The sequence below is a fragment of the Giraffa tippelskirchi genome, chromosome 1, assembly GCF_054371585.1.
Source record: "Giraffa tippelskirchi isolate mGirTip1 chromosome 1, T2T-mGirTip1v1.2.pri, whole genome shotgun sequence".
In the NCBI taxonomy this organism is placed as follows: domain Eukaryota; kingdom Metazoa; phylum Chordata; class Mammalia; order Artiodactyla; family Giraffidae; genus Giraffa; species Giraffa tippelskirchi.
This window is the reverse complement of record NC_137275.1, coordinates 111,472,799-111,487,752: the sequence shown is the minus strand read 5'-3', so window position 1 is coordinate 111,487,752 and position 14,954 is coordinate 111,472,799. Positions and strand designations below refer to the sequence as shown.

The 14,954-nt window shown below is 38.1% G+C and overlaps 1 pseudogene across 1 annotated transcript in view; it reads left to right on the top strand.

Moving 5' to 3' along the window:
* LOC145506013 (solute carrier family 71 member 2-like) overlaps positions 1-14,954 on the top strand; it is a 125,144-nt pseudogene that overhangs the window by 14,800 nt on the left and 95,390 nt on the right. The window lies entirely within an intron of this gene.

Here is a 14,954-nt window from a genome sequence, read left to right as displayed (position 1 = left end):
TGAGCTCCTTCTAGAAAACCAATCGATTATTTCCAATAAGTACTGCTCCCAGTTAGACAAACTAAAAGCAATACTTGACCAAAAAGCATCTGGAATTAGTCGACAGAAAACACATACTCTTCCATCATGATAACGCAAGACTGCATGTTTCCTTGATGACCAGGCAGAAGCTGTTACATCTTGGCTGGGAAGTTCTGATTTACCTGCTATATTAGCCAGACATTGTACTTCCAGAATTCCCTTTATTTCAGTATTTATAAAATTCTCTTAATGGAAAATGTTTCAATTCCCTGGAAGACTGTAGAAAGCACCTGGAGCAGTTCTTTGCTCAAAAAGATAAAAGCTTTGGATGATGGAATTTTGAAGTTGCCTGAAAAATGGCAAAGATATTGGAACAAAATGGTGAATACATTATTCAGTAAAGTTCTTGGTGAAAATTAAAAATATGTCTTTTATTTTTTAACTTAAAAGCCAAAGGAATTTTTTAGCCAACCCAGTAATATGTTTTCAAATCAGGAAATGTGAGAACTACAGGTTTGTTCTAATTTTTCTAGATTTCTTTTGGCTATTCAAGGTTCCTTGAGATTTCCATATATAATCACGACATCCTAAATAGAAATAATTTTGCTCCTTCCTTTCCAGTTTGGATTTTTTTTTTCTTCCCTAATTACTCTGGCTAGAACTTCCACTGCTGTGCTGAATATAAACTGTGGAAGTGGGCATCTTCCTGATCTTGGATAAAAAGTTTTTTCAATTTTTTCCACCTTTGACTATTTTGGTGTTAGGTATGAATTTTGCATATGTGCCCTTTATTATATTGAGATAGTTTCCTTAAATGCTTGTTTTTTGGAATTTTTTTTTTTTTTAACCATAGAAAGGTGTTAATTTTGTTGAACGCTTTTTCTGCATCATTTGAGGTTGAGCATGTGGGTTTTTTCCCCCTTCGTTTTGATGTGGTGTATTTCATCGGTTGCTTTTCATATATGAACCGTTTTTACATTCCAGGAATAAATCTCACTTGGTCGTGGTATATAGCTCTTTTAGTATGCTGCTGCATTTGGTTTGCTAAGAACTATTGTTAAGAACTATGCATCAACAACATAGGAAAACTAGTCTCTAGTTGTCTTTTCTTGAAGTATGTTTGTCTGACTTTATACAGCTAATGCTGTCATCATAGAGAGGCTTCATAAAATGTGTTCAGTTGTGAGAAGAGTTAGAGAGGGATTGGTGTTCTTTAAATGTTTGGTTTAAAGTGAAGCCATCAGATTCAGGGCTTTTCTTTGTCAGGAGGTTTTTGATTGCTGATTCAGTCTTACTAGTTCTAGGTCTGTTTTTATATTCTGTTCTTGATTCAGCCTTAGTAGATTTTGTGTTTCTAGGGATTTATCCCTTTCAACTAGTTTATCCAATTTGTTGGCCTGAGTACTGAATAATCCCTTGTGACATTTCTTTCATTTCTGATTTTAGCAATTTAAGTCTTCCCTCTATTTTTCTTGTTAGTTTTGCTCAAGATTTGTCAATATTTTGATATTTTCATAAATATCAACTTTGGGCTTTGTTGCTTCTCTATATTGCATTTACTTCTTCTGTAATCTATTCTTTCTTTCCTTTTTTTTTTTTTTTTTTTGCTTTGTGTTTGCTCTTTTCGAGTTTCTTACAGTGAAAGGTTAGATTATTGACTTCAAATCTTCTGTTATCAGGCATTTACAGCTATAAGTTTGCCTCTAAATACTACTTTAGCTGCACTCAAGAAGGTTTGATATGTTATGTTTTCCTTTACTTTCATCTGATAGTTTACTGGAGAAGGAAATGGCAACCCACTCCAGTATTCTTGCCTGGAGAATCCCAGGGACGGAGGAGCCTGGTGGGCTGCCGTCTATGGGGTCGCACAGAGTCAGACACGACTGAAGCGACTTAGCAGCAGCAGCAGCAGCAGCATCTGATAGTTTGGTAACTTGCCTTGTGAGTTCTTCTTTGACCCATCATCATTTTAAGGCGAACATTGATTAATATTCACGTTTATGAATTTTCCAAATTTTTGTATGTTACTGACTTCTGGTTTCATTTCATTGTGGTCGAGAATATACTTTGTGTGATTTTTAATTCTTTAAAATTTATTGAGACTTGTTTTATAGTCTTTTCATGTGCACGTGAGAAGAATGTGTATTCTGCTGTAGTAGGGTAGGATACTCAACATCTCTCATGTCTAGTTAGTGTACAGTATTACACTATTAGTGTTGGTGAAATCTTCTGTTTATTTGTCGATCTGGTCTAATTGTTCTATCCATTATTGGAAGTGGATATTGAAGTCTCCAATTAATTGTTGATTTCTCTGTTTGTGCCTTTTTTAAAGGGTGTGGTTGCCAGTGGATGAGGGGGATTGACTTAATGTTGCACAAAATAAATATCTTTGATATTGATTGTGAGTGAAGTTGCTCAGTGATGTCCAACTCTTTGTGACCCTGTGTACTGTAGCCTGCCAGGCTCCACTATCCATGAAATTTTCCAGGCAATGATAGCGGAGTGGGTTGCTATTTCCTCCTCCAGGGGCTCTTCCCAACGCAGGGATCAAACTCTGGTTTCCCGCATTGCAGGCAGAATCTTTACTGTCTGAGCCACCAGGGAAACTGTTTAGATTGATCATAAAGGGGTCCTGTAAATAAATATGATATATTTCACTTTTAATGAAAAGTACAAAAGGTGAACAATTCATAGAAAAAAATACAAATACCTAATAACCATAGGAAAGAAGCTCAATTTGATTTGTAATCAGGGAAATCCAAAATAGAATGAGATGATCATTTTTAAAAAGTCTAACAAAAATGTGAAACTTATTTGTAATATTAGAATATGAGGAGACAGGTATTCTCAAGCACTGTTGATGTAGCAAGTTGTTTTTTAAATTTTTGGTAACAATAAATTTTTGGTGTTTTTTACTATTTTGTTATGAATATACCCATGTGTTCATCATCTTATTCTAGATGAAACACTATCTTTTTTCTTTTAGCTATAAATTTATTTAATTTTTTAGTTGAAGGATAATTGCTTTACAGAATTTTGTTGTTTTCTGTCAATCCTTAATATGAATCAGCCACAGGTATACATATACCCCCTCCCTTTTGAGCCTCCCTCCCATCTCCCTCTTCATCCCACCCCTCTAGGTTGATACAGAGCCCCTGTTTGAGTTCCCTGAGCCATACAGCAAATTTTTACATATAGTAATGTAGGTTTCCATGTTATTCTTTCCATACATCCTACCCTCTCCTCCCCTCTCCCCGAATTCATAAATCTATCCTCTATGTCTGTTTCTCCATTACTGCCCTATAAATAAATTCTTCAGTACCATTTTTCTAAATTCCGTATATTTGTATTAGTATACGATATTTATCTTTCTCTTTCTGACTTACTTCACTCTGTATGATAGGCTCTAGGTTCATCCACTTCATTAGAACTGACTCAAATGCATTCTTTTCATGACTGAATAATATTCCATTGTATATATGTACCACAACTTCTTTATCCACTCATCTGTTGATGGACATCTAGGTTGCTTCCATGTTGTAGCTATTGTAAATAATGCTGCAGTGAACAATGGGATACATGTGTCTCTTTCAGTTTTGGTTTCCTCAGGGTATATGCCTAGGAGTGGGATTGCTGGGTCATATGGTGGTTTTATTCCTAGTCTTTTAAGGAATCCCCATACTGTCTTCCATAGTGGCTGTATCAATTTACATTCCCACCAACAGTGCAAGAGTGTTCCCTTTTCTCCACACCCTCTCCAGCATTTATTGTTGGTAGACTTTTTGATGATGGGCATTCTGACCAGTGTGAGGTGGTACCTCATTGTAGTTTCAATTTGCATTTCTCTAATAATGAGCAATGTTGAGCATCTTTTCATGTATTTGTTAGTCATCTGTATGTCTTCTTTGCAGAAATGTCTGTGTAGGTCTTTTCCCACTTTTTGATTGGGTTGTTTGCTTTTCTGGTATTGAGTTGTATGAGCTGCTTGTATATTTTGGAAATTGATCCTTTGTCAGCTGTTTCACTTGCTATTATTTTCTCCCATTCTGAGGGTTGTCTTTTCACCTTGCTTATAACTTCCTTAGCTGTACAAAAAGTTTTAAGTTTAATCAGGTCCCACTTGTTTCCTTTTGTTTTTATTTCCATTACTCTAGGAGGTAAATCATAGAGGATCTTACTTTGATTTATGTCATCAAGTGTTCTGCCTTTGTTTTCCTTTAAAAGTTTTATAGTTTCTGGTCTTACATTTAGGTCTTTAATCCATTTTGCATTTATCTTTGTGTATGGTGTTAGGAAGTGTTCTAATTTCAATCTTTTACATGTAGCTGTCCAGTTTTCCCAGTGCCATTTATTGAAGAGGCTGTCTTTGCCTCATTGTATATTCTTGCCTCCTTTGTCAAAAATAAGGTACCCATAGGTGCATGGGTTTATTTCTGGGCTTTCTAGCTTGTTCCATTGGTCTCTATTTCTGCTTTTGTGCCAGTACCATACTGTCTTAGTGACTGTAGCTTTGTAGTATAATCTGAAGTCAGGAATGTGGATTGCTACGCTCCATTCTTTCTTCTGCTTTGGCTATTCAAGGTCTTTTGTGTTTCCATATGAATTGTGAAATTTTTTGTTCTAGTTCTGTGTAAAATGCCGTTGGTAATTGGATGGGATTCATATTGAATCTGTAGGTTGTGTTTGATAGTATCATGTTCACAATATCGATTCTTTCTACTCAGGAACATGGAATATCTGTCCATCTGCTTTTGTCATCTTTGATTTCGTTCATCAGTGTCTTATAATTTTCTTTGTACAATTCTTTTGTCTCTTCCGCTAACTTTATCTCGAGATATTTTATTCTTTTTGTTACAGTGGTGAATGTGATTGACTCTTTAATTTCTCTTTCTGATTTATCATTGTTAGTATATAGAAATGCAAGTGATTTCTCTGTATTGATTTTGTTTCCTGTGACTTTGCTAAATTCACTGTTTAGATCTACTAATTTTCTAATAGTATGTTTAATGTTTTCTGTGTATACTATCTGTCATGTGCACACAGTGAGAACTTCTTTTCCAATCTGGATTCCTTTTAATTTTTTTCTTCTCTGGTTGCTGTAGCTAGGACTTCCAAAACTATGTTGAATAATAGTGGTAAAAGTGGACACCCTTGTCTTATTCCTGATCTTAGGGGGAATGCTTTCAGTTTTTGACCATTGAGAATAATGTTTGCTGTAGGCTCATCATGTATGGCCTTTACTATGTTGAGGTAAGTTCTTCTGTGCCTATTGTTTCAAGAGTTTTAATCATAAATGGGTGCTGAATTTTGTCAAAGGCTTTTTCTGCACCTATTGAAATTATCTTATGGTTTTTATCTTTCAGTTTGTAAATATGGTGCATCACATTGATTGATTTGTGTATATTGAAGAATCCTTGCATCTCTGGAATAAACCCAACTTCATCATGGTGTATAAGCTTTTTGATGTGTTGTTGAATTCTGTTTTCTAAAATTCTTTTGAGGATTTTTGTTTCTATGTTTATCAGTGATACTGGCTGGTAGTTTTCTTATTTGTGTGTTGTCTTTGTCTGGTTTTGGTATCAGGGTGATGGTGGCCTCGTAGAATGAGTTTGGAAATGTTCCTTCCTCTGCAATCTTTTGAAAGAATTTTAGAAGGATAGGCATTAGCTCTTTTCTAAATGTTTGATAGAATTCTCCTGTGATTCTGGTCCTGGGCATTTGTTTTTTGGGAGATTTTTCGTCACAGTTTTGATTTCAGTGCTTGTAATTTCTTCGTTTATAATTTCCATTTCTTCCTGGTTCAGTCTTGGAAGATTGAACTTTTCTAAGAATCTGTCCATTTCTTCCAGGTTGTCCATTTTATTGCCATGTGGTTGTTCATAATAGTCTCTTAGAGTCCTTTGTATTTCTGCATTGTCTGTTGTAACCTCTCCTTTTTCATTTCTGATTTTGTTGATTATTCTCTCTTTTTTTCTTGATGAGTCTGGCTGAAGGTTTGTCAATTTTGTTTATCTTCTCAAAGAACCAGCTTTAAGTTTTATTAATCTTTACTATTGTTTCTTTCATTTCTTTTTCAATTATTTCTGCTCTGATGTTTAGGATTTGTTTCCTTCTGCCATTATTGCGGGGCGGGGGGCGGGAGAGGTGTGGTTCTTTCTCCAGTTGTTTTAGGTGTAAAGTTAGGTTGTCTCTTTGATGTTTTTCTTGTTTCTTTAGGTAGGATTGTATTGCTGTAAACTTTCCTCTAAGAACTACTTTTGCTGCATCCTATAGGTTTTGAGTTGTCGTGTTTTTGTTGTCATTTATTTCTAGAAATTTTTTTATTTCCCTTTTGATTTCTTTATTAACCTGTTGGTTATTTAGAAACATATTGTTTGATCTCCATGGGTTTGTGTTTTTTACAGTTTTTTTCTTGTAATTGATATCTAGTCTCTTAGCATTGTAGTCAGAAAAGATGCTTGATATGATTTCAGTTTTCTTAAACTTATTGATGTTTGATTTGTGACCCAAGATGTGGTCTATCCTGGAGAATATTCCATGTGCACTTGAGAAGAATGTGTATTCTATATTTGGATGGAATGTCCTGAAGATATCAATGAGATCCATCTCATCTAATGTATCATTTAAGACTTGTGGTTCCTTACTAATTTTCTGTTTTGATGATCTGTCCAGTCCATTGGTATGAGTGGGGTGTTAAAGTCTCCTACTATTATTGTTACTGTCAGTTTCTCCTTTTATGTCTCTTATTGTTTGTCTAACATGTTGAGGTGCTCCTATGTTGTTACGTATTCCTCTTGTATTGATCCTTTGTTCATTATGTAGTGTTCCTAATCTCTTGTAATAGTCTTTATTTTAAGATCTATTTTGTCTGATATGAGGATTGCTACTCCAGCTTTCTTTTGCTTTCCAATTGCATGGAATATATTTTTCCATCCTCTCACTTTCAGTCTATATGTGTCTTTAGGTCTGAAGTGGGTTTCTTGTAGACAGCATATATATGGGTCTTGTTTTTGTATCCATTCAGCCAGTCTGATTCTTTTGGTTGGAGCATTTAATTCATTTACATTTAAGGTAGTTATTCATATATATATATTCCCATTACCATTTTATTAATTGTTTGGATTTGATTTTGTAAATCATTTTCTTCTCTTATATTTTTTGATTATATAAGTCCCTTTAATATTTGTTTTAAAGCTGGTTTGGTGGTACTGAATTCTCTTAACTTTTGCTTGTGTGCAAAGCTTTTGATTTCTCTGTGAATTTTGAATGAGATCCTTGCTGGGAAGAGTAATCTTGGTGGTATATTTAAAAGGGAATTTCAGTACTTTAAATATATCTTACCATTCCCTTCTGGCCTGCAGTTTCTGCTGAAAGATCAGCTGTTAAACATATAGGATTTACCTTGTATGTTACTTGTTGCATTTTCCTTGCTGCTTTTAATATTCTTTCTTTGTGTTTAATCTTTGTTAGTTTGATTAGTATGTGTCTTGGCGTGTTTCTCCTTGGGTTTATCCTGTATGGGACTCCTTGTGCCTCTTGGATTTGATTGACTATTTCCTTTTCCATGTTGGGGAAAATTTCAACTATAATCCCTTCAAAAATTTTCTCATACCCTTTCTTTTCTCTTCTTCTGGGACCCCTCTTTTCGAATGTTGGTGTGTTTGATATGGTCCCAGAGGTCTCTGAGACTATCCTCAGTTCTTTCCTTTTTTTTTACTTTATTCTGCTCTTCAGAAGTTACTTCCACCATTTTATGTTCTGCTTCAGATATTCTGGTATTGATTTCTTCTAGTGTATTTTTAATTTCAGTAATTGTGTTGTCTCTGTATGTTTATTCTTTAATTATTCTAGGTCTTTGTTAAATGATTGTAACATTTTCTGCATTCTATTTTCAAGGTTTTTGATCATCTTTACTATCATTATTCTGAATTCTTTTTCAGGTAGCTTGCCTATTTCCTCTTCGTTTATTTGAACTTCTGTGTTTCTAGTTTGTTCTTTCATTTGTGCAGTATTTCTCTGCCTTTCCATTATTTTTTTTTTTTTAAACTTACTGTGTTTGAGTTCTCCTTTTTCCAGGCTTCAAGGTTGGATTCTTTCTTCCTTTTGATTTCCGCCCTCCTAAGTTTGGTCCATTGGGTTGTGTAAGCTTCATGTCGTGTGAGATTTGTGCTGAGTTTTTTGTTTGTTTTGTTTTCTTTCGTCTTGTTTTTCCTCTGATGGACAAGGCTGAGTGAGGTGGTAATCCTGTCTGCTGATTATTTGGTTTGTATTTTTGTTTTGTTTGTTTTTTGGATGAGGCGTCCTATATGGTGGTTGGGTGATGCCAAGTCTTGTATTCAAGTGGTTTCCTTTGTTTGAGTTCTCACTATTTGATACTCCCTAGAATTAGTTCTCTGGTAGTCTAGGGTCTTGCAATCACTGCTCCCACTCCGAAGACTCAGGGCTTGATCGTTGGTCAGGAATGAAGATTCCACAAGTTGTTTGTTATGGCATTAAGTGAGATTAAAAGAAATGCCCAAAGATGAAAAACCAAAGATGAACCCCAGACAGATGGCAGTTACAAATCAGGGAAATAAAAATTAAAATAATGGAATAGAAACATATACATTCAAAAGCAAAATCAAAACAGTGCAACAAAAATAAAGTACAATAAACTGACCCAGTAAACAAAACCAAAAATTTTATCTACTGGTTAAGAATAAAACTAACTAAGCACAAACTGGAAAACAAAACTAAAACAAGCTGTCAGGTCGGGAATAAAGCAATGAAAACAAAACTAACAAATATGTTCAGGGAAAAGGAAAGAAAGAAACGAAAGAATAGACATGCAAGGTTAAATAGAAGTAGATTAAGAATATTTATATACATTAAAGAGTAACTGCAAGAGGAGATCAGTAGGAAAAGCAAACAAAGGAATAAGTGTAGAAAAAAAATAATAATGGGTTTTAAAAAGTTAAAAATTTAAATTTAAAAAAGAGAAAAGAAAATAAAAAAGAAAAACGAAAACTCCATAGAGGTACAAAAGCCCAATGTAGAGGCAGAGGTTTATAACAACACTAAAAAGTGTAATTTAACAACAAACTCAAGCACTTAATTAGATTTCATCGTGCCAATAAAATCAACAACAGGGAGAAAAAAGAAAAAAGAGAAGAAAAATTCAAAAGAAACTATGGAATAAGTCAAAACATAATAATAAATATATTTCTAGAGTCACTACTGTCAGAGTCCTTTTGCTTGCTGGGAGTCATGTCCACCTCACCTCCCTAGGATACCCTGTGCTGATCTCTGGACCTGCTGTGAGGGCAGCTCAGATTCTAATCTGGCTCTGCGCCCCTGTGTGTTCTTGCCAACAATGTCCACAGCTATCAGAACTAGTGTGTTTGCTTCTGTGGGAGCTCTCAATGTCCTTTTATAACACAGACACAGAATCTGCCTAGTTGATCATGTGGACTATCTGTAGCTTGTACAGCTGGTGGGAAGGTTTTAGGTCTTCTTTCTTAGCCACAGTGCACCTGGATTTCAATTGTGGTTTTATTTCCACCTCTGCATGTGGGTCGTCCATTGGAGTTTGCTCCTGAGGCTGCCCTGGAGGACTTGGGTCTGCCCCAGTGAGGACCAGGTGTGAAGGTGGTGCAGGTGCTTGGGTTGCCGGGGTTCTGGCAGCACTCAGGGGAGTTGGCAGCTAGGGCAGCAGGAAATAATAGTGCTCTAGAAGGGTATGGCAACCAGTTTTGGCATGTACACTCCAGTATTCTAGCCTGGAGAACCCCCCTGACAGGGAAGCCCGGCAGGCCATAGTTCACAGGGTTGCAAAGAGTTGGACACAACTGAAGTGACCTCGCTTGCATAGATGTCAGAGTATTTTTGCCTGTGGTAGCTCTGGCCCAGTGAAGGTTGAGCATGAAGGTGGTGTAGCTGCTTGGGTCACGGGGACCCTGGCCACGCCAAGTGTGCTTGGACAAGGACTGCCTCTGCCTCCGGAGTTATGGCTCTATCAGAGTCTTTTTTCGAGCCTCTGGTGATCAGAAGGCCTCTTTGGCTAGTCTTTCTCTGCAGCCCTGCCCGTTCAGGTAATTAGAGGGCTCCTTTGCTGGGAATCCTTCTCTGTTTTTTGTCATGTCAGGCGCATAGAGGGGTCCCCCTGGATGGAGTCCTACTCAGTAGATTGACGTGTCAGGTACTTAACGGGCGTGCTGGGTGGGGTCCTACTCTGTGGTTCGCCCCATCAGGCAGCTGATGGGCCAGCCTCTATGTTGTTCAGCTGCCAATGCTGGTGTTTGAGGAGAGAGAGGCTGTGGTGATGGCTTCACGCCTAATGCGTGACTCAGCATTATCACCTTGCTTCCATGGCTGCCTGGTTTTCCTCTGCAGGTATGTCCCACCACAGTCTCCTCCCTCACATCCCCTCTATCCATCTTTGCACAGTCAACAGCAGCCCTCGCCTTGGGATTGCTCCACAATCCCTAAACTCCAGCCCCAAGCTGCTGTGCCTTTTAGGGCACCTGCGTCCCTGTCCAGGATATGTATGGCTGTGGCAAGGACTGTCTGATTCTCATTCCATTTAGGCTGCCACAGATCAAGTTTTCACTTTCAGCCTTAAATGTTTCTCCTCTGACTCAGACAGTTACCCTGATGTGGTGTTCAGATCCCTGCTTCAGTTCCCCCACCCGCCAAAGGCAGGTCCAGTCCTACTAACACTCCTGTTTTTCCCCCTAGTTCATTTATTCTACCGAGTTTTGCATACTTCTATATAATTCTTTTCTGCTGGTCAGGTACTCCTGTCCCCTCTCCGCTGGTGTTCTGCATGCACTTCTGTGTCGAAGACGTATTCCTGATGTATCTGTGGAGAGAGATGTACTCCATGCCCCCCTACTCCTCTGCCATCTTGTTCCTGAAACATTATCTCTTTTTCACCTAAATTTTGTGTAAACAGGTCTTTAAATATCACCTGAATTGCTTCCAAGCTTTTGTTTGATTTATTTGATTTTGGAAAGAATAATTTATAAGTGGTATTATTTCTTTTTCTATCACATCATGGGAGAAATAATCTTTGACTTTCTTAGTGATGTTATGAATGGTCAGGTGTCAGGTATTAGTCTGTTTCTTCCCCTGTGAGATACTTGATTCACTTTCACCAAATGACTCTGTTGATGTTGTTCAGTTGCTCAGTCATGTCCGACACTTGGCAACCCCATGGAGTGCAGCATGCCAGGCCTCCCTGTCCTTCATTATCTTCCGGAGTTTGCTCAGACTCAGGTCCGTTGAGTCAGTGATGCTGACTCATCCTCTGCTGTTCCCTTCTCCTGCTGCCTTCGATCTTTCCCAGCATCAGGGGTCTTTTCCAATGAATTGGCTCTTTCCATTGGGTGCTCAATGTATTAGACCTTCAGCTTCAGCATCACTCCTTCCAGTGAATATTCAAGGTTGATTTCCTTTAGGAGTGTCTGGTTTGATCTCCTTGCAGTGCAAGGGACTCTCAAGATTCTTCTCTAGCACCACAATTTGAAATCATCAATTCTTTAGCACTCAGCCTTCTTTATGGTCCAACACTTAACATTCATACATGACTACTGAGAAAACCATAGCTTTGACTGTACTGGTCGTTGTAGGCAAAGTGATATATCTGGTTTTTAATACTCTGTCTAGGTTTGTTGTAGCTTTCCTTCCAAGAAGCAAACGTCTTTTAACTTCATGGCTGCAGTAACCATGTGCAGTGATTTTGGAGCCCAAGGAAATAAAGATAAAAACTATCACTGTTTTTACTTTTTCCCTGTCTATTTGCCATGAAGTGATGGGACTGGATGCCATGACGTTAGTTTTTTGAATATTGAGGTTTAGGCCAGCTTTTTCCACTCTCCGCTTTCACCCTCATCAGGAGGCCCTTCACTTCCTGCCATCACAGTGGTATCATCTGCGTTTCTGAGGTTATTGATATTTCTCCCAGCAATCTTGATTCACCATTCACTTGACTCAGCATTTCTCATGATGTGCTCCTCATATAAGTTAAATAAACAGGGTGACAATAAACAACCTTGTAGTACTCTTTTCCTAATTTCAAGCCAGTCTGTTGTTCCATGTAAGGTTCTAACTGTTGCTTCTTCACCTGCATACAGATTTCTCAGGAGACATGTAATGTGGTCTGATATTCCATCTCTTTAAGAATTTTCCACAGTTTATTGTGATCCACACAGTCAAAACTTTAGCATAGTCAATGAAGCAGATGTAGATGATTTTCTGGAATTTCTTTGCTTTCTCTGTGATCCAGTGAATGTTGGCAATTTGATTTCTGGTTACTCTGCCTTTTCTAAACTCAACTTGTACACCTGAAAATTCTTGGTTCATCTATTGCTGAAGCCTAGCTTGGAAGATTTTGAACATAACCTAACTAGCATTCAAAATAAGTGCATCCGTATGGTAGTTTGTACATTCTTTCGCATTGGAATGAAAACTGACCTTTTCCAGTGGCTACTGGTGAGTTTTCCACATTTGCTGACATTGAGCGTAACACTTTTAACAGCATCATCTTGTAGTATTTGAAGTAGTTCAGCTGGAATTCCAATACCTCTACTAGCCCTAGCCTTGTTTGTAGTAATGCATCCTTAGGCCCACTTCACTTCGTACTCCAGGATGTCAGGCTCTAGATGAATGACCACACCTTCATGGTTATCTGGGTCATTAAGACCTTATTTGTATAGTTCTTCTGTGTATTCTTGCCATCTCTTTTTAATCTCTTCTGCTTCTGTTAGGTCCTTACCATTTCTAGCCTTTATCATACCCATCCTTGCATGAACTATTCCCTTGGTATCTCTAGTGTTCTTGAAGAGATATCTAGTCTTTCCTGTTCTATCATTTTCCTCTATTCTTTGCACTGTTCTTGTGAGAAGTCCTTGTTATCTCTCCTTGGTGTTCTCTGGAACTCGGTATTCAGTTGGGTATGTCTTTCCCTTTCTCCCTTGCTTTTTTACTTCTCTTCTTTCCTCAGCTATTTGTAAAGCCTCCTCAGATAACCACTTTGCCTTCTTGCATTTCTCTTTCTTTGGGATGTTTTGGTCAGTGACTCCTGTACAGTGTTATGAGTCTGTCCATAGTTCTTAATGCACCCTGTTCACCAGAGCTAATCCCGTTATTCATCACTTCCATGTATAATCATAAGGAATTTGATTTAGGTTGTACCTGAATGGCCTACTGTTTTTCCCTACTTTCTTCAATTTAAGATCTGAGCCACAGTCAGTTCCAGGCCTTGTTTTTACTGACTGTATAGAGCCTCTCCATCTTTGGCTGCAAAGAATATAATTAGTCTGGTTTCGGTATTGACCATCTGGTGGTGTCCATTTGTAGGGTTGTATCTTGTGTTGTTGGAAGAGGTGTTTGTTATGACCAGTGTGTTCTGTTGACAAAAGTCTGTTAGCCTCTGCCCTTCTTCATTTTGTACTCCAAGGCCAAACTTGCCTATAATTCTGTGTATCTCTTGACTTCCTACTTTTGCATTTCAATCCCTTATGATGAAAAGGACATCTTCTTCAGTGTTAGTTCTAGGTCTTATAGGTCTTCATAGAACCATTCAGTTTTAACTTCTTCAGCGTCCTTGGTTGGAGCATAGACTTAGATTACTGTGATGTTGAATGGTTTGCCTTGGAAATGAACTGAGACCATTCTGTTATTTTTGAGATTGCACCCAAGTACTGTATTTCGGACTCTTGTTGACTAACCTAATATTCCAGGTTCCTTTGTGTACTGCTGATCCTGCTCACAGTGCCACTTGTCTTGCTCATCCTGTTCGTACTGTCCGCATTGTTCACTGAACCCATGGTAGGCAAGGTGTGAGCTAAGAGGCTGGAAGAAAATGCTAGGGTCCATGGGAACTGCAGATGCATTTATTCTCTCCTGGCTGTTGCAGCAGCCATAGCATGAGACAGAGCACCACATAACCGCACACAACCCTTAGGGCTTTTCCAAGTGAAGTTTGTACTGATGTCCCACGCAGAGTAGCCCGTGACCAAGCAAGTACCTCGTGATGCACATGTGCAGTGCTGTAAGTGATCTCAGATGTTCATAATTGTGCAGAGTCATTGTTTACAGAACATGGGGTGATAAACATGTGAGAGAGCCTGGGGCGAGAGAGCCTGACCACACCATCTTGGCTAATTTGCTCTTTCCCCACACCATGCAGTATTGTTCTTTACAGCATCAGTTTACTTTCACCACCAGCCACCATCGCAGCTGAGCATTATTTCTGCTTTGGCCCAGCCGCTTCATTCTTTTTGGAGCTATTTGTAATTGTCTTCCACTCTTTCCCAGTAGTATATTGGACACAATCTGACCTGGCGGGCTCATCATCCTGTGTCATATCTTTTTGCCTTATATTGTTCATGAGGTTCTCATGGCAAAAATGCTGGAATGGTTTGCCATTCCCTCCTCCAGTGAACCACGTTTTGTCAGAACTCGCCACTATGACCCGTCCATATTGTGTGGCCTTGCATGACATGAGCCTCATTGCCATGACAAGGCTGTGATTAATGAAGGGACGTAATGACTTTAAGGCCATTAATAGTTATTGCCTGGATTTAGTATTTCATCGAGCTTACAAAGTGTGATGATAATAAGTTAATCATTTCTTTTTCATTCATTGTCAAAATTCTTAAAAAGAACTTTAGCTTATCAGTATTTGGTTATCCTGAGATGTAGAAAAGGGGAATACATGCTTCTCTCTCATTTTTTCCCACATTTACCAGTTTTCAGAATAATAGCTTAGTTTTCCAACATCCACCAAAGATCTTACATTTCAATTCATACAGATATTGCTCTTCTTTCCCCACTGGGGGTCCTTTTAGATTGGTTCCTGAATCCTTTTGATATGACCATAGTTGTCTATAGCATCTTTGCTTTTGGCAAAATATGTTCCAAGATCGTGTACATTTTTTGACTGAAAACCT